The following is a 25,033-nucleotide window of genomic DNA, read 5'->3' on the forward strand; positions in this document are numbered from 1 at the left end:
AATCTGAATTTTACATCAGGAAGCCAGAATTGGCAAGTATTTTAAGGCCTTCTATCACTGTGCCATTGGAATATGTGGCAACAAGAGATTCCCCCAAACTTCACGGTAAATCTGAACGTGAAATTGCAATCAATCAACCAATAAAATAAAAGTTCAATAACTAAAATAAATTGTCAGAAAAGGTAACCCACCTTAACCAGTATTCTGAAACAACTGGCTGAGAAATTTGAGTACACCCAAATTCCAGGCATAATTTCAGAAGCAGGGAACTGTTAAAATTACTGTATTATATACCTGAAAATAATGTGACCCTGCATGTTAACTAACTGGAATTAAGATAAAGACTTCAAATAAAAAAATAAATAAGCAAATAAATTAAAAGTTTAAAAAAAAATTATTTATACAAAAAATACACCAGAAGCCTACGATTCTATTTGCAGCACAATCAGTTGAATGGTGAAAGAAAATGTTAGTGGAAGAATGAGCCTGATGCTCAGAGAAAGCAAAGGACCAGACCCATACAGACACTTCCTCAGAGTCGAGATGGATTCATCGGGATCTCATGATTCAAAGACATCAGAAGCCAGAATCACCCAACCACCTCCCAGGCTCCAATTCCATTCTGGTACCACCTCCAGAGTATAATTTGGCTTCCCAGGTAAATTTTCAACAGAAACACTGTTGAGCCATAGAGATAACATTCCGGTCCCCTTGGCATTCATTTATTCAACAAACAGTAATTGAGCAACTTCTGTGTACCAAACATCCTGCCAAGAACTGGGAGATATGGTAATGAACTACTGCCCTGTGGATGAGAGGTCTAGCCCAAGAGCAGACATTAAATAAATTAACATACAAAGAAATGTATAGGGACAGCTGAGTGGCTCAGTCGGTTAAGTGTCTGCTTTCGGCTCAGGTCATGATCCCAGGGTCCTAGAATCGAGTTCCGCATCTGGCTCCTTCCTCAGCAGGGAGTCTGCTTCTCCCTCTGCCTCTGCCTGCTACTCCCCATGCTTGTGCCCTCTGTCTCTCTCTCTCTCTCTCTGACAAATAAATAAATAAAATCTTAAAATATATATATATATATATATATAATTATACATTTTATTAGGTGTTACAAAGAAAGGATAAGAAACAATAACTAGAAGGACATAATTTGATCAGAAGTTCAGGAAGGCCTTCTTTGCAGAAGAGATGTTTCATTGATATTTGAAACATGCAGTAACCTGGCAAAGGGTTGGGTAGGAACAGCACCCACAGAGGGACCAACAGGCCTGAGGACCTGGAGGCAAGAAGGGCTTGGAGCATGTGAGGATTTCCATCCAAGAAAACACCAGTGTGAATAAGGTGAAGGGGGATGGAGGGGCGTGGTGCCAAAGACGAAGCTGGAGAGGGAGGCAAGGTTCAGACCCTCAGACCAGGCAGGGCCAAACTCCTTCGAATTTTGACTTCATTCTGATAGTAGCCAGACACAGAAGGATTTCAAGACTGAGAGGAACATGATCTAAATGATATTCCTTAAAGATCACTCCACTCATCCTATGGAGCAAGAACTAGAAGGGATTGAGAGTAGAGGTAGGGAAACGAGTTGGGAGCTCTTCTGGAAATCCAGACAAGAGATGCACACTGTGACTAGGATGCAGGCAAGTCCTCGTGAATTATAAATTACTAAAGTGGCATTTCAATTTAACCATCCGTCTCTTCTTATTTTGGCCACAGGGTTTCCATGCTCGACTCTGGCTACAATGCCAAAATGTAGATTCCACACCTGGTTGATGGCTACCCTCTGGTTCTGCTTCCCCAGACTGGGTCTGGGTGACCAGCTGGCCTCCTTGGATGCCATCCTTATCTCCTCTCACCCCAGATGCAACATTTGAACAGGACAAGTCCTTTAGTAAATGAGCCTTAGGAACAAGGATGTATAAAGAACCTGAATTAGCGAGTTTGCCACTTGGTCTTCCTATGGTGAACATTGGCCCCCCTTTGTAGCTATAACAAATGAATAGGGTCAATGTTAAGAGCTCAAGGGCTCCATCTCCATGAGAAAATCAGTCGTTCTTAACTGATAATAGCAGTTACTGAGCACTCAGCATGTGCCAAACCCTATTCTAAGCACTTTACTTGAATCTACCCATCTCCAGGCATTTAAACATTGGAATGTTCCAGGACTCAGCCCTCATCCTCTACTCTATCTGGACTCACTCCTTAAGTGGGCTCATCCATTTCCATGGTCTCAATGCCATCTATATACAGACAACTCCCAAGTTTCTGTCGCCTCTCACTCTTGAACTCCAAATTGCTATACAGCTGTGTCCTCAACATCTCCACTAGGCTGGCCAATTGTTATCTACCTTCCCAAACTGAACTCCTGATTCCTCCCTTCCAAAAGTAAAACATTTCCCTTAGCATTCCCCACCTAAGTAAAAGGCAATCCATTTTTCCTATTGGAAATCTCTTGTGGAGAGAGAAGATGAGGTCTGCCTTTGCTCTCTTGTTCCATCTCCTCACCAGGCTAGGCACATAAGGCAGATAAAGAGGGAGAAAAGGCCACGTGATGGGTGCTCCTGTCTTTGGAGTCTGGTACCCTCTGATGGGTAGCACACATTGTTGTGTCTTTCTTTTAGGAGGCATGTTTGGGGTCTTCCAATCCCTCTGCTCCAACAGCAGCTTCTGGAAGTAGACCCCACAAAGACTCTCCCTATTGAAGGTATCTCATCTTCTTAGGTAGTGACCCCACCTTCTATAGAGTTCTCTCTAGCCCAAAGGATACTCTCTTGTCAAACTCAGGCTGCTCCCATTTTAGCGCTTTCTCCTTGCTCTGTGGTCAAGGGCATCTCCAGCCAGTCACTCCTTTTACATTTACCAAAGAGAGCCAAGCACCTATTTCTGAGTCTCACAAATTCAGAGAATATGTCGTGTCTCAGGGCAGTCCTCCTGAATCCCCCTTTCTTTGACTTGAAGCAGGTGGGGAAAAGGGGGAAAATGTGGAGAATGTGGACAGCTCTTTCTAAAGGGATTCTTTTGCACCAATCCCTTTTCTCATCACTCACTTCTGTTTTAATATAGGGTCTGGGGGCACCTGGGTGGCTCAGTCGGTAAAACGTCTGCCTTTGGCTCAGAACATGATCCCAGAATGCCAGGATCGAGCCCTGCATCGGGATCCCTGCTCAGCAGAGAGACTTTCCCTACCCCTCACCCTACTTGTGCTCTCTCCCTCTCTCTCCTGTGTGCTCTCTCTCTCTCTCTCAAATAAATAAACAAAATCTTTAAAAAAAAAAAAACAGTCTGAAGGTGGGCTACATAAGGTGGGCCACTTATTAATACAACCTATGTAGATACTCTTTCATAGAATATCTCCACTTCCAGAAAATTTTCTCATCTCTGCTTCTCTCTCACTCTCTCTCTCTCTCTCTCAGTCTATACTGTCCAATACAATAGCCACAAGCCATATGTAGCTATTTTAATTAAAATTAATAAAATTTAAAATTCAGTTTCTTGGTTCCCCTAGCCACATTTCATCACAAGAAGTTCCGTTAGATGGCGCTGCTCCAGATCCTGAGCTTGCATGACTTACCTCTAACACGGCTTCCGTAGATTGTCCATAACCCAACATGGCTGCTAACCCCAAGTCTGTGGGACTTTTCTCTAAAGAAAGCCCCTTAATCCAACAGGCAACAAACAAGGAATATCAAGGAGCAAATAAGGTCAAGTGTAAAGAACAACAGCTGTGGAAGTTAGAGAGTATCCACCATGTTTAAAGGAGTAGGGATCCAGCACCAGCCATTGTTGCCATGTGAAAATGTGAACCCAGCAATGCTGGCCCTTTCAAATTTCAACTGTAGCAAGGAATACGGAGATTTATATAAAATCCTAATGTTTAAAATTAAAATAGTTTTCTTTTCCTAGTTATATGTGCTCATTTTAAAATAGTCAAGAGACACATAAATCTATGTGGAATAATACCTATCACCTGAAATGCCATTACTCTGTACTGACCACCACTAACATTTGGTGACCATATTGTTATGCACCAGCCCCTCCTTATACCTATGCACAAGCAAGTGTAATTATACGTAAGTGGAACGTTATACATGCTACTTTTTCTCATGGGCAATATTTTGTGACTTTTCCCCTAGTCTTTCCCATGCTTCTTTTTTGATTTTTCACTCTTGGTTCGGCCAAACAAAAAGGTCCAGCTCAAAGATCGTCAATTTGTAATTTTTTGCCTTTCACATACCCTAACTCTTTTCATATTCTGTTTCTTGGCTTATGTTTTCTAGAGGAAAAAAAATCTAATATTCTGCTGTGCAAACCATTGACCAGCCTACCACTAATCTAATCAGTTTGAAGGAGACCTGAGTCCTACTCCTTAATACACTATGGATGGAGGTAGCACCCAGCTTCTTCAGCTCTCAGGGCAGCTGAAAGCTGAAGAAGGCTCAAAAATATTTCTGCTGCATACTGAGTAGTATAGCACAGGAATTAAAAGCAAAATTTTTGAGCGAAACTAGATTTAAATTCTGAATTCACTACCTTACTGTGGGACCTTGAGCCACCTACTTAACCTCTCTGTGCTGAATTTTCCCTATCTCAGAATTAAGAATCATAATAGTACCTAATTCTTACGGTTGATCTGAAGATATAAGTGTAAAAGGCTTAGAACAGTATTTGGCCCGTGGTAAATATTAAATAAATGTTAGCTAATGATAATTTTTGGTTATTTTTCCCCTAATCTGAAGAGTGTACAGTTGTCAGAGCTCCCATTCAACAGGACCACTGAAGAGAAAGGCTCTTTTCTACATGATAGGTATCTCTGTAATTTAACAAGAATTTTTTTATATTTTAGGAAATCATAACATCCAAAATATCTACTGTGCTTCTGTTTTCAGTGGTTTCAGACTAAACAAGTTTCTATCATTCATTTATAAGATCTTTAAAGAATGAGCTTTCCTCTCTCTCCCTTTCTTGACCATTGTGGTGTGTGCAGTTGACACTGCTCCTCACCATGTCTTCTCTCAGACTTTCAGGATCAAGTGATTCTTGGCCAAGAAACAAAAGCAGAATCATCCCACTCTCCCAATGATCTCACTCCCCCAATCATCCCACTCCCTCTCTCCAATGAGAGGAGACACTGGAAAAGAATGAAGCCGGGTCTATAAGGAATTATACATGAGATGCCACACATATGTCTGCTGTATCAAGGTCACCAACGTCTTACCATATCATGCTGAAAACACCACTACTATCTGAACAACTGGACATGCTCTACTGGGGAATTGATTTTTCTCCTGTTTCTGTTTCTGTACTAGTAGATTGGTTCACTAATAACTATGTGAAATTTTGGGGTGCCTGGGTGGCTCAGTCGAGTGAGCAACCAACTCTTGGTTTCACTCAGGTCTTGTGGGTCATGGGGTCAAGCGCCATGATGGGCTCCACATTCAGAGGAGAGTCTGCTTGAAAATTATCTCCCTCTGTCCCCCCTCCACAACTCACACACATATACACTCTCCCTCTCACTCTCTCTAATAAATTAATAAATCTTTTTAAAAGAATAACTTGTGAAACTTTTGTTGGGGAGGGAGAAGGAGTAAGTTTCATTCAGAAATGGAGACCTGCTTCTTGTCCTCAAAGAATCTTCAACCTAGTAGAGGAGTTAAATACATCACCAATCACTATAATACAAGGAGAAAATAATAGGGTCATAAAAAGGGAGTAAGTAGGCCCTTAAATTGTTGCAGAAACTTTGGCCACATGGTCCTCCTTAGTTTTGGAATTTAATCCAGCTGCTCTCTTCAGCAAATTACAGATAAATGCAGTTGTCTAGACTATGTCTTGGGGATAAAATTTTCACACTGTGGTCAGAAAAGGCAGTGTATGTTGTAGTAACAAATAAGCCAAAAGTTGAATTAGAAGAACGTTTACTTCTTGCTCATCATAAATTGACAGGCTGCATCCGCTTATCATAGCTGCTGAGGAGTCCAGGCTAATGTGAACTCCACCTCAACACATGCATCCACCATAGAAAAAGATAGTTTGTTGGTTTGGCGTTTTTTTTTTTTTTTAAAGCATGTCCAGTTATGTTTCTTAGCATTTCTGCCTAGAAGAAACACCCTTCATTTCTGCTCACATTTTATTTGCCAAAGCAAGTCACATAGCCTCACCAAGTTCACCAGGTGAAGGATTTCTAGTCTTCTCACCCCTGCATGCTTGTAAGCAGTGATCAGTCTCACCACTCTCTGACCCAAATATGCACACACACACACACACACACACACACACACAAAGTATCTTTTTTTTCTGGGACTGATCTCAACTCCCTCTGGATCCTAACTCCCAGTGATGTGCAAGAATCCTGTTCAGGATTTCCCTACATACCCTTGATTACTTCTAACCCCCATTCCCTAAAGACTCTCAAATGTAATGGGAGAAGTTGGATCAAGGCCCTCAGACCAGTCCTTTGCCTTGTCCTCTCCCAATGCCTTGCTCTTCCTGAGCTCTAAGCTCAGGCCTCCAAATTTGAGAGTTTTGTTATTTAAAAGAAAGCTTTGGCTACCCTACAACCCAGGAATCGCACTACTGGGTATTTATCCTAAAGATACAAATGTAGTGATCCAGAGGGGCACATGCGCCCAAATGTTTATAGCAACAATGTCCACAATAGTCAAACTATAGAAAGAACCTAGATGTCCATCAACAGATGAATGGATAAAGAAGATGTGGTATATATATATACAATGGAATACTATGCAGCCATCAAAAGAAATGAAATCTTGTCATTTGCGACAACATGGATGGAACTAGAGGGTATTATGCTTAGCAAAATAAGTCAATCAGAGAAAGACAATTATCATATGATCTCCCTGATGAGGAAGATGAGAGTCAATGTGGGGGGGTTGGGGGGTAGGAAAGGAATAAATGAAACAAGATGGGATCAGGAGGGAGACAAACCATAAGAGACTCTTAATCTCACAAAACAAACTGAGGGTTGCTTGGGGGAGGGGCTAGGGAGAGGGTGGTGGGGTTATTGACCTTGGGTAGGGTATGTACTATGGTGAGTGCTGTAAAGTGTGTAAACCTGGCGATTCACAGACCTGCACCCCTGGGGCTAATAATACATTATATGTTAATAAAAATAAATAAATAAATAAATAAATAATAAAGGGAAGCTTTGGGAATTCAGAAAGGCATGTTCTTTTCAACAAAGCCTGGCTTTCAATAACTGCCTCACTGTAGATTTAACAAATCCACTATAAGTGGTATGAATTGGACAATGACAAATCAGCTATGTGAAAATGTGAAACTCTTTTATTTTTATATCTGCACACACTTTCTTTGACAAGCTTCCACTCTTGCTCGACAGTAAAAAAAAAGAGAGAGAAAAAAGAAAAAAAAAAGAAATTTAGTCCAATCCACCAAAGTTGGCCCAGCCCAGAAGCATCTTTTGATTCACTTCAGGAATTACTATCTCAGTCAACATCATCCAAATCTCTTCCCAGCTTCCTTCTACTCCTTCCCTTTGACTCTACAGCTTGGGGGAAGGGCAGGGTTGCAAACCATACTGCTGCCCCACTCAATTCTACAGGTGGGTTCCAGGCACACAGGAAAACTCAGGCATCCTTGCCACGTCATGTGGTGAGAACCCAGATACACGCCATTCCTCTCAGCTGCACCACTTCATGGTTTTTTCATACCTAGTTGTGGTAAAGCACATCTGTCAGCCCCAAAACTTCACGGGAATTCCTAAAGAAGGCACCAGCTTCGTGTTCTAAAACTGCCTTTCAAGTCCAATGGGACACTCTCAGGGACCCCTCAGGCTGGTGAAAGATGCAGAGAGAGCAGGTCAAGGACCCTTCATACCCCAAAAGGAGAAAGGGGAAAGGACCAGAAGCCTAATATAACACTTCATAAACTGTGCCTTCTCTACAAAGGTCCCTTCTCCTCTCCAAGATGGCTTTATATTTTCTCCTCTAGGCAAAAAGATGTTGAACCAGTTCTGGGATCACAGTCATTTTCGTTCAACCATGACAAGCTGTCATTGGTTGTGGACTTGGTTAATGCTAGTGTGGGTAGTCACCAAGAAAGGAAGCTGACCTTGTGGTCCAATGTTTTAAGTCATTTCCACATGTAAATACTTCATAATTGATCCCTCTACAACTTGATCATTGAAGGTCAAGCTTGTAACTTATCTTTTGTTCCCCAAAATGTGTAGTGCGCAAAACCCTAATTAATATTTTTAAATAGTGAACGTACAATATGTAACCGATACTTTAAAAAAGTTTTCACTATCATCCCCTCATATTTCTTCTGCCTCTTTGGTCACGGGTCCTTACACAGAAGAATCCATTGACACCTTCTGCCCAAAAGTCAGGAGTAATACAACCTGGGGAGGGTGGGTTAAGGTTCACAGGTGCTGGATTCAGACCAGTTGGAGCACAAACTGGCTTTCCAAGGACAATCAATCAAGAATTGAAAAGAAGTGGGGACGCCTGGGTGGCTCAGTGGGTTAAGCCTCTGCCTTCAGCTCAGGTCATGATCCCAGGGTCCTGGGATCGAGCCCCACATCGAGCTCTCTCCTTGGCGGGGATCCTGCTTCTCCCTCTCTCTCTGCCTGCCTCTCTATCTACTTGTGATCTTTGTCTGTCAATTAAATAAATTTTTAAAAACCTTTTAAAAAAATTGAAAAGAAGCTAAGAATTGGGTCAAGCCTAAAGAGTTAGCGTTGGGTTCTATTTCTTATTTTATTAGGGAAGATTATCTATTTATCTTCAGGTCAGTGGAAATGAAGGTCTTTCAAGTTTTTACACTTTTTATGTTATTTCCACATACTGAGTAATAGGAATAAAACGTTCTATCACTCTCTCCCATCCTCTCACTCCCTCTCAGCACACATACACAAACACACAAGTCTTACACATAGAGAGGGTATTCCCCAGTTATTTTAGTGGTCAGTGAACCAGTATGTGTAAAAAGTTTTGCAATCTGTAATAGGCTTTGAAACTGTAAGTTCGTTTTTGTAGAAAATGACAATTTTTATTAAATCTTTTGAACAGCATTCATGGAGTGTTAACTTCATGGAGTTGCAACTCTTAACATTGCCACAATAGAACACGATAGACATGACTATGGCACCTGGCATCACAAAGACATGGTTTGAACCTGACTCGGTCACCCACTAGCTGGGACCCTGAGCAAGGTTCCTACACTCACAGAGGCTTAACTACACCATCTGTAAAATGGAGATAACACCTCAGAGGAATATGGTCAGGATTAATATATATTTAAAGCACTTAATGATTATGTAAAGAGCTCAGTTAAGAGTCCATTATTACTTTTCACTATTTAATTTTTTTAATTTTTCCTACCTTTTTTTCACTTTTGTCAATGTTCGCTTTGCTTCTCTTGGACTCTTACTTGATAGTGCAGGGTCTGCCTTCGGCTCAGGTCATGATCCCGGAGTCCTAGGATCTAGCCCTGCATCAGGATCCTTGCTCAGCAGAAAGACTGCTTCTCTCTCTCCCACTCCCCCTGCTTGTGTTCCCTCTCTCGCTGTCCCTCTCTCTGTCAAATAATAAATAAATAAAGTTTTTTTTAAAAATACACATTCTTAGGAAGCTGGGCACTCTCCTCTGTGAGCATCCTTCCACAAGTGTTGTAGGAGGCTTACTTGGTAAATAGCAAAAACAGGGCCTCTCTAAACCTGAAGCATCCTATCTTATCTTGAAGAGCCATTAGAAGCTAAGCAAAAAGCAGAGGTAATTCTATCATGCCAGCTCACAAGGGGTCCCTAGCACCATGAGCAACCTTTGCTTAAGTATCTGGCAGTTCCCAAACTTATTATACCCACTGCATCATATCTGATGAACTACATATAAGGGCTTTGGCACAAATGAAATATGTTGCAGATTATATACAATTCCCCCTTCTCCAGCTCTCTCTCATCCTCGAAGGTTCACAGAAATGCCTTAGTCCCATGTCCTTGGGTGACCTCATTATACAGATCACTTAGAGTTTCCTCTAATTTCTGGTAACTCATTTTAAAACTTTGGTCACCACTAGTAATTATGAATTACTTGTGACACACCTCACAATGGACATATATCAATTAAGAACAGCTGTTCCTAGTGAGGGCTACTAGAATTAGTCAAAAAATATTGATGTGAAGTGACAGCTATTAGAATTTGCAGCAATCCAACCTATCTTATCATCTATATTCGGTTATATGTTAAATTTTATAATTCACTAAAAAAAGCTTTACTTCATTACTTATGTTTATTCTTCAATGATCCAAAGTGTCTAAAAGGACACCTGTTTTAGAAATGGTTGTTACATTTTCTTATCTCAAATATTCTTCATGTAGCTGCTCATGGTCACTTGGAATATCATGAATTGACTGTCACCCAGCTTTTATTAAACAGTTTTTAATAATGCAAGACTTATAAAGCAACTTATGTTGAAATATGTTTCTATTTTTTTCTTCATGTAGTATAATTAAGAATGAAATATTATATTTGTTCGCCAGCATGTGTACTCCTATATAGTTCATTGTGACTGCTTCTAGAATAACTAGATGGAAAGCAAATAAAATTAAAGATACTTAATATAAATGTTTACCCTCAAGATACACTGCCCATATTAAAGTGTCTGTAGATCTGGTGCTTATCTCAATGGGCAACCAACAGACGGAGTGCTCTGTTTGTCACATTATTTTGGAGCTTCTAAATGTGCCTAGTGGGAATTCCATTACTTGTACCAGCTGTACAGGTGAGCTCCTTGCCTTCCACTTGCCAGATTCAGAATATATGAGGCAGTTTTAAGCATGATTTTAAAATACAACATATGCAAATATGGCCATACTTGACATATTTACTCTGGTGCAAAAAAAGAAAAAAAAATTTGTCCTTTCTGCTTTAACCCCTGGAATTATGGGATGTATAGTTTTCCATCTTCTGAATCTTTTTGCAAAAAGGTAATTTGACAGCCTTCTACATAAGGAGAAATTTTAAAGTCTTTTTTTTTAAATACGTACAGAAGGGAAATATGATATCTCTTCTGTGGGAAAACTTTATAAAGAGTTCTTATTTTCTTATCAAAGAGAATTAAACGATTAAAAGAATCTGAAAGACATCTGGAAGGTACACTCAACCTGGAAATATCTTCTTTCCCAAAGCCTGGAAGTTCTCCCTTAATGATGCGTTATTTGCAATTCAGCAGTCTCTGTCCAGGCCCCCTTTTTATACCATGCAAAAAGCAGAGCCAAGACTGAAATCAAGTTTCACTAGCTACAGTGGTCTTTCAACTCTCCCCTACAACATACTGCTTCCCTTGGAGAATAATCACTTACAAAGTACAGTTGAACCTTGAAAAATATGGGGGTTAGGGATGCCAATGAACTTACACACTCAAAAATCCATGTATAACTTTTGACTCCCCCAAAACTAATACACTTCCTGAGCCTCAAATTCTGCCGCTATAAAATAAGAGTATTTATAGTTCCCAGGATCTAGACCTGCCTTTAGGTCTCAGAGTCTTTGGGGGTTTAAAAACAGACAAGAGGGGCGCCTGGGTGGCTCAGTGGGTAAGCCTCTGCCTTCGGCTCAGGTCATGGTCTCAGGGTCCTGGGATCGAGCCCCACATTGGGCTCTCTGCTCAGCTCAGAGCCTGCTTCGTCCTCTCTCTGTGCCTGCCTCTCTGCCTACTTGTGATCCCTCTCTCTTTCTCTCTCTCTGTCAAATAAGTAAATAAAATATTTTAAAAATAAAATAAAAACAGACAAGAATGTTTGGTCAAGAATAATCTTAGATTTTACTGGAGGAATGAGGTCCAACATTAGGAGTCAGGTCATGGTCCAGTTCACACCTGACTCAGAGGTTTTATAAGCCAGAATGTTACCATATTTTCTCAGTCTTCTCTGAGAAAACACCCCCTGCAAACATCCACATACCAAAGGGTTATCTTGTCTGTGGACTGTATTTGTTATGATAGTCCATGATTTAAGAAAACCAACTTGAGTTCTCCATTGTTCTTTGAAGAAGGCGCTTACCCGTGTTTTCGTATTAGTGAACCTGGTTCTTAACAGAGAAATGAGAGAATGAATTGCCATTCTGCTGCCATCCTTCCCCTTTCCAGGGGAAACTGGAAAAAACAAAAAAGAGAAACTTTCCATCTGTCAGGTTCACTTCCTATTTTAATTTCAAATTAAAATTCCTCATGATTAATAACTGTGTAATATTCTTAGCTATAACAGGCTAAAAGGTTATTATAAGGATTACTACAATGACTTACAAGGCACCAAAATGTAGGAGATACTCAATAAATGCTCAGTCCCTTCTTCCCTCAGTGCCCGAAAGTCAATTCCGTCTGCAAATTTTTATATCCTTCAGCCTTCTCCTGTATATGCCTATGCGCGTGAGTGCACACACACACACACACACATGCACACACACACACACGCCTCTTAACCGGTGGTTTTGAAGAAGACAAATAAAAGAAGCTTCCTCCAGAAATTCTATGAGGTAAGGGATTTTCAAGGGGTGTGTCATTTCCCCACAAAGGAACTCACCAGAAATTGTGTTCTCTCCTTGGAGACCTAAATGGCTCTGTCTCTCTGGTCTAATGGCTAGATTTGGCTCAGCTGGGCTGTCCAGCACTCTTCCTTCCAAGGTCCCACCCCTTTAGGTCCTGACGTGAGCAAAACATCCTCAGGCACCCAGCCTGCGCTACATGTCCAGGTCCACAACAATATGATTTATCCCAACCTGTCTTCTTCACAATGCCTCTTCAGGAACACAGAAGCCATTGAGCCTGGATTCAAATCACATGGTTCAAACCCAAAATGACTTTAACATTTGTTCCTTTCAGAGAACTTCTTGACAGAATTTTATAAGCTGATGGTTTATAGAGAACAGGATTTCAGACTCCATATCTTCTCCCTTTTTTCTCCTGGCAAGGAAAAGTTTTGGAAACAATATATATTTGTTCAGCCCAGCAAAAAGAGGGGGAACGGGAATATATTTATTTCACTTTAAAAAAAGAAAGAAACACTTAAACCCAGCGCTCAGTACATAGAGAGATGCCTCCAGAAACTGAAAAGGGATAAACCTGAGCACATTTGATGTTAGAATCTGGCCAACAGTTCTAAAGATTGGTTTCCAAATCTCAGCCCTAGAATCATTTCTTTCTCTCAGCGCACAGATACCAGGGAGCCAGTGGACCAAAAAAGGTGGATGGATAATTGGGCAGCAGCACAACTCATTTCTCAGTTGGCAACCTTTTAAAGCCTTTTAAATCCTAAATAGCAATTGGCCTTTCCATTCCTCCTTTTCCTCCTTCTGGCTGATGCCTGCAACAGACTTTGCTGCCTCTGTTCTGATGGGCCTAAAAACTCTGTCCACTGCCTATATCAGGGAAAACACCCAATGCTAACCATCTGAAGATAAATAACCAGCCATTTAATAACACAGAATGTTTCCTGGTATCCAAACTTCTGCCTAATAGTAAAATCCTGTTTTCAGCTCGGGCTACAAAAAGGGAAGTTGTTCGTCTCATGAAAGATGGTGAAATAAATAGTCCTCCCTTTGGTCAGCAAGTATACAAAGAAAGCAGAACCTATAACCAAACCTCCAGCTGCTCAGCACTGGGGAAAGGCAGGACTGTGGTGCTACACAAACCAAGTAAGAATTCTCAGGTTCAGAAGGGTTTACAGCAAGCTCTTTGCAGAGCCATTTTGGGAGAAACAAATCTTAGCAACTCCAAAATGAAAAATTTTGTATTTAGAATATTAATTCTCAACTCTGGCTGCACAGGAGAATCAATCACCTGGGGAGATGTTTTTAAATATAAATGCTTGCGTCCCACCCCCAGAGATTTTGCACTCTTTAAAAAAGAAAAACAAAACCAAAAAAAAAACAACTTCACCAGGAATTCTGATGTGCAGCCAGGACTGGGAATCCCTCCCTGACTTACAATGGAGAGAAACCTTATAAACAGACACCAGAGATCAGAACTCTGGTTTCAGAAACATCCCAGAGCAGATCCACCTGACAGATGAAGATCAGCAGGACCTGGACAGCAAAGGCAGAGCAACCTGCATTACCTCCTCGACCTGCAATAGCCCCATATTGGAAAGTTCAGTTTTTGTATCATGTAATATACATTGGTTAGTAGAGTGTCCAGCTGGGCCAAAACTGGAATGCAAAGTCTAGTTCCTCACTACTCAAAACATAGTCCTTAGACCAGCAACGAAGGCACCACCTGGGAGCTTGTTAGAAATGGACATTCTTGGGGATGTCCATGGTGGCTCAGTCGGTTAAGCAGCTGCCTTCAGCTCAGGTCATGATCTCAGAGTCCTGGAATCGAGCCCCACATCAGACTCCTTGCTCCGTGGGGAACCTGCTTCTCCCTCTACCTCTCCCTCTCCTTCTGCCTGCCGCTCCTCCTGCTTATATGCTCTCTCTCTCTCTGGCTATCTCTCTCTATGTGTCAAATAAATGAACAAAATCTAGAAAGAAAGAAGGAAGGAAGGAAGGAAGGAGGGAAGGAAGGAAGACAGGAACATCCTCAGCCCCACCCCAGTCCTGCTGCATCAGAATCTGCATTTTAGCAAGCTACTGTCAGGTAATAAATTCGCTCATTCAAGTTTGAGAAATAATGGTCTTGCTGTTTACGGAACTGACAAGTTAGTGATCCCTCCAGAGACTTGTTTTTATGAAGTGATAGGAAGGATGGACTAACAATAAATAAACAAATAAATAAATAAATGGAAGAATGGATGGGAAGTTTGTTCTGTTTGTTTTGTTTCTGATTTGTTAAACTTGTTAAAGAATAAGGGTTTTACAGTCCTCAAAAAGTTAAAAATAGAACTACACTACAACCTAGCAATTACACTGCCAGGTATTTACCTGAAGAGTTCAAAAATACTGATTCAAAAGGGCACATGCATCCTGACATTTATGGCAGCATTATCAACAGTAGCCAATTATGGAAGGAGCCCAAATGTCTATCGACTGATGAATGGATGAAGGAAAGGTAGTATATTGGACTATTGGACTATTACTCAGCCACAAAAAAGAATGAAATCTTGCCATTTACAACAATGTGGATGGAGCTAAGGAGTATTATGCTAAGTGAAATGTCAGTCAGAAAAACACAAATATCATATGATTTCTCTCATATGTGGAAATTAAGAAATGAAACAGATGAACATAGGGAAGGAAAAGAAAAAAGGCAAACCAGAAAATGGATTCTTAACTATAGAGAACAAACTGAGGGTTGCTGGAGGGGAGGTGGTTGGGGGGACATGCTAGATGGGTGATGGATATGAAGGAGGGAACTTGTGATGAACACTGTGTGTTGTTATGCATGTGATGAATCACTAAATTCTACACCTGAAACTAATATTACACTGATGCCAGCTAACTAGAATTTGAATAAAAACTTGAAACAAAAAAAAAGAAGAAGAAGAAGGGATTTAGTCCATGGGTGTTTGAAGAGAAAGGAGGAGACAAGGACAAAGGATGATGTGTTCTAAGACCCAGGAGAAAAATAATGATGATGATGATGATGAAGAAGTCAACAGATAAAGGAGTGCTTTTCCTAAAAGGCTCAGTGAGAACCTGGTCACAAAGGAGTACATTTCCAGAACCCAGATGACAAACCAAGACAGGAAGGAGAAATCTCCCCACTGCTGTCCATAACCCAGGACTGTGCTAACACAGCCACGATTGCTGGGTGGGAAGGACTGGCCAATAGCAGTCTTGGCACATGCATTGGCATTTTCAAGATGCATATCAACCTGAGAGGCAATGGTAAGGCTCCTTGTCAAGGCAGCCAGAGTACTATCAGAATGACTAGAATCGTTCCTAAGTACATGTGCCCGGCATGTAGCAGGCATTCAACAAATATCTGTTGAAAAGATGGTTGGATGCAAGATACTACCAGGAGACGTTAGAAATAATTAGAGGGGAAAACCTGCAGGGGAACTGAGTACTGCAGAAACGGAGATGGCACAAAGAATCATCAAAGTGTGAAGATGAATTTATGTGACCTCATTTGTACCTATAGACAGTGCAGTATACATGTCATCATGAGGTCCATATCAAAGAATTCCCAGAGGTATCATATCAAGTGATTCTTGGAGTAGGTGGACCCTCTCCCAACCATTACTACAAAAATAATGGTCCCCCAAACTTGTTATTCTGAAAATTGGTAAAGTAAAAAATAATGAAGCATTTATTCTGCCTGCTACTCCCCATGTGCAAGTAGCCAAATGGTCAATGAAAGGCCTAATAAAATCCCAGTGTTGGGAAAACTAGGTTTCCACAGACAGAAGAATGAAACTGGACCCCTCTCTTACACCACTTACAAAAATTAACTTGAAATGGATAAAGACTGAAATTTAAGGCCTGAAATCGTAAAGCCCCAAAAACAAAACAAGGAAAAATCTCTTTGAAATTGGTTTCGGCAATGATTTTTTTGGATATGACACCATAAGCACAAGCAGCAAAAGCAAAACTAAATGGGTGGGACTACATCAAACTAAAAAGCTTCTGTATAGCTGAAGAAACCATCAACAAAATGAAAAGGCAACCTACCAAATGGGAGACAATATTTGTAAATCATATATCTGATAAGGGATTAATACCCAAAATATACATAAGGAACAATCCAATTTTCAAATGGGAAAAAGACCTGACATTTTTCAAAGGAAGATATATAAATGGCTAACAAGTACATGAAAAGTTGTTCAACAACACTATCATCAGGGAAATGCAAGTCAAAACCATAATGAAGCATCACCTCACATCTGTCAGAATGACAACCATCAAAAAGATAAGAGATAACAAATGCTGACTCAGATGAGAGAAAATGGAACATTTGCATACAAGTGTTACTGGGAATTTAACTGTTGCACCCACTATGGAAAACAATTTGGAGGTTCCTCAAGAAATTAAAGATAGAACTACCATATGATCCAGTAATCCCATTTCTGGGTATTAATCCAAAGGGAAAAAAATCAGTATCTCAAAGAGACACCAGTACTCTCATGTTCATAGCAACATTATTCATAATAGCCAAGGTGTGGAAACAACCTAATATCTGTCAGTGGATGAATGTCTCACACACACACACACACACACACACACACACACACACACAGTGGAATAGTCTTCAGCCTTGGGAGGAAAGAAAAGAAATCCTGCCATATGCAACAACACAGATGAAAAACTGGGGTATTACAGTAAGTGAAATAAGTCAGACAGAGAAAGACAAATACTGTATGCTCTCCATATACATAGAATCTAAAAAAAGGAAAGGAAAAAAGAACTCAGAAACAGAGAACAGGTTGGGGTTGCCAGGGGCAGGCGGAATGGGAGAAAGTAGTCAAAGGGTCAAACTTCCATTCTAAGATGAAAATGTTCTGGAGATGTATGGTAACTATATTTAACAATACTGTTCTACATACTTGAAAGTTGCTAAAACGGTAGATATTAAAAGTTCTTTCCACACACAGAACAGTAGCTATGTGAGGTGATGGGTGTGTCTAACCTTATTTCGGTAATCATTTCACAATATATATGTATATCAAATTTTCTTTTACACTTCAAACTTATGCAATGTTATATGTCCATTGCATCTCAGTTAATCTGGAAAAAAATAAAAGCTCAGCTAAAACGTAGTAAAAATAACAGAATGTCACAATAAAGAATTTAAGCCAGCAGTTCTTAAGCTTGACTGCACTTGGGAATCACCTTTGGGAGCTTCAAACATATTAATGTTGCCTGGATCCCACCCCCAGAGATTTTTATTTAATTTACCTGGTGAGGGGCCTAGGAATCACACTGGGCAGAGTTAAAATCTCCTCCCATGATTCTAATGAGCAGCCAAGGTTGAGACTATTGATACAGGCAATGAACGTCAGTGGCCAACAATCAGGCAGAATGCTGTTGGTCTACAATATACAGATCAGGTGGATAACAGCAGTTACCACTGGTCGGTCCTAACACCATAAAAAGATGTGATGCAAATGGAAATACCCAACACCTACTATGAAGGAATCTCATAAAAATGTCAATCTGAACCAGATCAAGTCTCTTAACTTTTACTTACAAGAAATCTAAGAGACTTATGGGAAATAAAGGACATCCTCAGGATGCAATCAGCAAAACCCAGAATGCAGGAAAGTCTATAAGACAAATAACCAACCCCCTTTCTCCAACAAGTAAATTATAAGAAAATAAAGGACAGGGAATCTATAAAAGAGTCGTAAAAGACTTATCGGCCAATGCAATATGTAGACCTGATTTGGATTTTGATTGGAATAAGCCAACAGTGAAAAAAACTATAAGACAATCAAAGAAGTCTGAATATTGCTCGATGTTTGTGCTGGGGTGCCTGGGTGGCACAGTCGGTTAAGCATTGGACTCTGTTTCAGCTCAGGTCTTGATCTCAGGGTTGTGAGATCGAGCCCCAGACTGAACCCCATGTGGGGCTCCACGCTCAATGCAGAGTCTGCTTGGGATGCTCTCTCCCTCTCCCTCTGCACCTCCCACTCCTGCTTTCTCTCTCTCTAAAAATAAATAAGTCCTTTTTAAAAAGACAATTGTGTTAAATTTTTAGGTCAGTACTTTTGTCTATAAAGGGTCAGATAAGTGTTTTAGGCTTTGTGCTTCTACAGTCTGTTGCAATGATTCAACTATGTCATTGTAGCCTGAGAACTGCTATCAACAACACAAAACACATGCCTGTGCTGTATTCCAATAAAAGTTTACTTATAAAAATGGACAACAGAATGGATTTTGTCAACCTCTGTTTTAGAGATACATTCAGAAGAGCTTATAGATGAAAGTATATGATAGATGGAATTTGCCTCTAAACTCTAAACCTTCCACTGGAGAGGAGGGGAATGAGTGAGCAGCATAAATGAAACAAGGTTGGTCATGTGTTCATAATTGGCTGAGGATGAGTACTTGGGACTTCATTATACCAGTGGTTCTCAAAGTGTGGTCCCTGGACAATCCATGTCTGCATCATCTGAAAATTTGTTAAAATGCAAATTTTAGGTCCCACCTAAGACTTACTGAACCAGAAACTCTGGGGGTAGATCCCAGCAATCCCTTTTAACAAGCCCTCCCAGTGATTCTAAAGCACACTAATGTTATTCTCACTCTCCTTGTGGTCTTCTGTATGTTTGAAATTTTTAATAGTAAAAAGTTTTTTTCATCTGATTCCCAAAATGGCCATACCAGATAATTAGTCCCTTTTAGGAAATATCAATTGTTTTAGATAGAGTATGATACATTGCTGAAGCAGGGGAATTTAAAAATGCAAATGAAACTACCTTTTTTGAAATGCTCATTAGACCTATTACCTAATTCAAAACAAAGAACACACACACACACACACACACACACTTTTTTACAGTCCTCGGCTTTTTTTTTTTTAGTATTATTATTAAAGCAGTTAACTCACTAAAAGTTTATTTTATACGTATCATCAGCTAAACATCTGCATCAACTTTTCAGGAAAAAAATAAGTTATTTGATCTGAAAACACCCCTATTATCAAGAGCATATTATGTTTAAGGGTGCCTGGGTAGCTCAGTCAGTTAAGCGACTGTCTTTGGCTCAGGTCATGATCCCGGGGTTCTGGGATCAAGCCCCATGTAGGGCTCCTTGCTTAGCAGGGAGCCTGCTTCTCCTTTCCCTCTGTGGCTCCCCCTGCTTGTGCTTTCTCTCTCATGCTCTCTCTCTGTGTCAAATAAATAAATAAAAATATTTTTTAAAAAAGAACATTATGTTTCAATATACACAGATCACAAATCATTACATCATAAACCTGAAACTAATGTCATATGTCAATTATATCTTCATTAAAAAGAATATATTTTCCTAATACTCTACTTTGCTTTTATCAGATATTATTTTCCAGATTTTGTGAGATTTTAACAGTATTTATTATTATAAGTCTTGAATTAATTTGAATGGAAAATGTGCCAGATTTCTCAATCTCATCACCAACAGATTTTTTTTTTTAACCTTGTCATTATGCCAGTAAATAGTTCGCTATTGTTTTGGGAAATAAAGTATGTGGAGAATTTCTCCATTGTTCTTTAAAATTTATGCTAGCTATTATAGAATGCAGGTGCTCTTGGTATGGCAAAACAGTCTGCAATTTGCCATTTTGTTGTGTAAATTTACTACCTCTGTAATTCCTCTGTAAGTAAGCCCTTCTTTGCCAGCATCTAAATATATCAATTACAATTTCTGAAACTACTGATGGGGACAAAGAATCTAGAAGAAGCATCTAAAATAAAATATGTTGTATCTAATATAACGTGAGCAGAGGTTACATCCTTTCTATTTCTTGATTTGATTTGCCTAAATACCTTTAGCCTATAAGAATTGAAATATATTGCCAGAAGTTGTCATTTTCATGTTATATAGTCAGTATCTTAAAAAGCCTATTTCCGGGGCACCTGGGTGGCTCAGTGGTTAAGCCTCTGCCTTCAGCTCAGGTCCTGATCTCAGGGTCCTGGGATTGAGTCCCGCGTCAGACTCTCTGCTCTGCAAGGAGCCTGCTTCCTCCTCTCTCTCTCTCTGCTTGCCTCTCTGCCCACTTGTGATCTCTCTCTGTCAAATAAATAAAATCTTAAAAAAAAAAAGCCTATTTCCTACAGAACAACTGATCCAAGCATATTGTATCCGACCCGTACAAGATACAGATCGTACCCTCATGATAAAATAAATTATTTTATTAGTTAAGATGCTCTGGTTACAAGAAATAGAAACTGCCTAACTTAAGTAGAAAAAAAAAGAATGTGGGAAGAAGATAGGGTAACTCACATGACGGAACAAAATGTGGACCAGACTCAGGAAGGACAGAGACTAGAGCAACCCCAGAGAAAAAGAGAAGCAGGACCTACCTGATGAATGGTCAGTTCAGGGAGTGCTTGCAGAGATAAAGAATGCTAGCCATGTGGGGTCTCTATATCACTCTTCCCATGAATATAAATGCCTTCCAGCCACCTGGCTTAGGTCAGGAGCTATCATGTCCCTGACTAGTAATCCCATCAAGGCAAAACTGGGGTGATGTTAAGAAGGAGGACAGCTGGGCGCCTGGGTGGTTCAGTCCTTTAAGCATCTGCCTAAGGCTCAGATTGTGATCCCAGGGTCCTAGGATCGAGTCCTGCACCGGGATCCCTGCTCAACAGGGAGTCTAGTTCTTCCAAGCCCTTGGCTATTCCCCCTGCTTGTGCTTTCTCTCTCTGTCAAATAAATTAAAAAAACCTTAGGAAGAAGAAGGAGGAGGAGGAGGAGAGGAGAAGGAGATGAAGGACAGCTGATGGGAGGTAAAAATGATACATTTCCACTGAAATTAATTTTATTTTTTTTAAAGATTTTATTTATCCATTCAACAGACAGAGATCACAAGTAGGCAGAGAGGCAGGCAGAGAGAGGAAAGGGAAGCAGTCTCCCTGCCGAGCAGAGAGCCCAAAGCAGGGCTCAATCCCAGGACCCTGGGACCGTGACCTGAGCCGAAGGCAGAGGCTTTAACCCACCGAGCCACCCAGGCACCCCCTGAAACTAATTTTAAAACATGGGCAAAATACCACATGTTAATTATAGGAATTCCTCATTCAAGACTCAAAGGCAAGCATCTCTTTAATTCTGGTCGTGTAACTGGACACACACACACACCCAAGAATATAAATTAAAATTCTGATAAGGTACGTAAGTTTGATTCATATTCAGCCTAGTTATATAAGGAGTTCATTCATTCTTTCATCCATAAGTATTTAAGCATTAGTCTAGATACAAAGGATATAGCACTGAAAAAAATGTTTTCAATTCCTGACTCATGAAACATATTTTAGTCAGAGAGAAACAAACAAGAGACAAAATAAATGAACAAATTATGTAGCATCTTAGAAGGTGCTATGGAGAAGAATAAACAAGAGAAGAAGGATAAGGGATAGGGAGTACAAGGTCAAGCTCACAAATTTAAAGAGAGTGATTACAGAAGGCCTCACTGAGGTGACAATGGAGCAAAGACCTGTAGGTAGAGAGTATGTCAGTCAGGCAGGTATATGGAAGAAAACCTTCCAGGAAGAAGGAGCAGTAGGTGCAAGGCATTGAGGCAACCGTATACCTGGGGTGGTCAAGGACCATAAAGAGGCCAGTGTGGCTGGAGCCCCTGCAGTGAGCAATGGGAGAGGGATTGGAAGTGAGGTCAGATGTCAGAGGTCAGAGGCTGGTCAGGTCCTGACAGGCCTTCTAGACCACTGTGAAGTCTCTAACTTTTTCCCTAAGTGTGACAGGAAAACCACACTATAGAGAATTTTTTTAATTTAAATTCAATTAATTAACATATAGTGTATTATTAGTTTCAGAAGAAGAATTTAGTGATTCATCAGTTGCATAAAAAAGATCTGGTGCTCACTCCATCACACGCCCTCCTTAATGCCCATCACCCAGTTGCCCCGCCCCCCACCCATCTCCCCTCCAGCAACCCTCAGTTTGTTTCCTATGGTTAAGAGTCTTTTATGGTTTGTCTCCCTCTCTGTTTCATCTTATTTTTCCTGCCCCTTCCCTATGTTCATCTGTTTTGTTTCTTAAATTCCACATATAAGTGAAATCATATGATAACTGTCATTCTCTGACTGACTTATTTCTCTTAGCATGATACACTCTAGTTCCATCCATCTCATTGCAAGTGGCAAGATTTCATTCTTTTTGATGGCTAAGTAATGTTCCATTGTATATATATTCCACATCTTTTTTAATCCATTCATTTGTCAATGGACATGTGGGTTCTTCCCATAGTTTGGCTATTGTGGACATTGCTGCTATAAATATTTGGGGATGTATGTGTCCCTACAAGCCACTATGTTTGTATCCTTTGGATAAATACCTAATAGTGCAATTGCTGGGTCATAGGGTAGCTCTATTTTTAACTTTTTGAGGAACCTCCATGCTGTCTTCCAGAGTTGCTGCACCAGTTTGCATTCCCATCAACAGAGTAAGAGGGTTCCCCTTTCTCCGCATCCTCACCAACATCTGTTGTTTCCTGAGTTGTTAATTTTAGCCATTCTGACTGCACACCACAGAGAACTAATGCCCCACCTAAGAGTTCATCCTTCTCTTGAATCATCTTTCTATCCCCAAATCCATTAAATATCAACACACTCTTTTCCCCCTGGCTCTCCAGGCCTATCTGCACATTTCCTGGATCACTAAAGACGTCAGCAACTCCTAGGCATTGTCTAACTCCCAGAACATTACTGCTTAGCTGTATCAGTCAGTGTCCAACCAGGAGATAGAAATCACACAGCGGGGGCGCCTGGGTGGTTCAGTGGGTTAAAGCCTCTGCCCTTGGGGCGCCTGGGTGGCTCAGTGGGTTAATAAGCCTCTGCCTTCGGCTCAGGTCATGATCTCAGGGTCCTGGGATCGAGTCCCGCATCGGGCTCTCTGCTTGGCAGGGAGCCTGCTTTCTCCTCTCTCTCTCTCTCTGTCTGCCTCTCTGCCTACTTGTGATCTCTCTCTGTCAAATAAATAAATTAAATATTAAAAAAAAAAAAAGCCTCTGCCCTTCGGCTCAGGTCATGATACCAGGGTCCTGGGATCAAGCCCCATGTCAGGCTCTCTGCTCGGCGGGGAACCTGCTTCCTCCTCTCTCTCTGCCTGCCTCCCTGGCTGCTTGTGATCTCTGTCTGTCAAATAAATAAAATAGAAAGAAAGAAAGAAAGAAAGAAAGAAAGAAAGAAAGAAAGAAAGAAAGAAAGAAAGAAAGAATCAAATCACACAGCGATTTTAACAAACAAAGTTTAACAGAAGATTCAATAATGGGGCATAATCTAGTAAGAAGTAAAGAATATAATTAGCAGCTACTACCCCTGGGGCTGAGATTGAGACCCCAAGGCAGAGCTTCCCTCCTCCTAGTGCTGAGATCCATACCATATTGGAAAGAACACCATCATAGCTCAGTGATGGAACTTGCTGGAAATCCACCCTCCGGATGCAAGAGAAAGCCATTGACGGAGAGGTACCATGCCTTGGAACTGGCTGTTAGCTGCACAAGGGGTTACCAGAGGAAAGCTCTAGAGGCTGGATGCTGTTGGTTGCCACGCACTACAGGAGCCAAGCATTCACTAAAGAAGCCAGATGCTGGAGATACCACACACCGCAGAAGCCAAGTGGTAAAGAAAGCCGTGCCTTGCACTGCTGGCCTATGAGGCAGAAGTCACACACAGAATGGGAGTTTGCCAAGAGAACACCCTGGAACCAGGACCAAAACCAAACCAAACCAAACTCTCTGCTCCAGTATCCCTCTAGCACCCCCTACTGACAAAGCTGACATCATGCCAGCTGACAGAGGAGAAATATTTCACGGGCCCAACTCTATTTTCATAGAGCAGGAGATAATGGATGGACTTGAAGTGGAGAGGCAATAAATCGATCACTGGCATGCCAGCATTTCCTATTTAGATGCAATATTCACAGCATAAACTGTTGATGAACTGCAAGATTATACTTTTCGTAGTGTTGCTACTTTCTAATGCAAGATGCACTCGTACCCTCCCCCCAGAACAACTGAAACCATGCCCAAGTGTGAAGCTCCACGTTCTGAAAAATAAAATATAGTCTATTCATTCTATAAATTCTACACTTAGAAAATGTCTGAATATCTATTTAGGGCACTGGAACGTCCCCTTGTTAAATAATGCCCAGGGTAGGCCTGGGTGCATGCTGTTCTATGTAATGAAAATTTAATTGATTTTATTCCACTTTAAATACTTGCCTCCTAGTATTTGCCTTTGTTTTTCCCAAAGAAGCACACAATTGTTGTCTTCTTCTACTTGGATGTATTATGAATGAATGGCCCAGTAGATCATGATGTAAAGAGCATGGGCTCTCTGTCAGGCAAACGTGGTCTTAAATTCTGACTCCACCACTTTCTGGGTATGTGACTTTCAGCATACCACTTAATCTCTATGAAGTACAGTTTCTTAATCTCTAATTGGGAGAATAGCACCCAC

This window comes from Lutra lutra, chromosome 8, assembly GCF_902655055.1.
Source record: "Lutra lutra chromosome 8, mLutLut1.2, whole genome shotgun sequence".
In the NCBI taxonomy this organism is placed as follows: domain Eukaryota; kingdom Metazoa; phylum Chordata; class Mammalia; order Carnivora; family Mustelidae; genus Lutra; species Lutra lutra.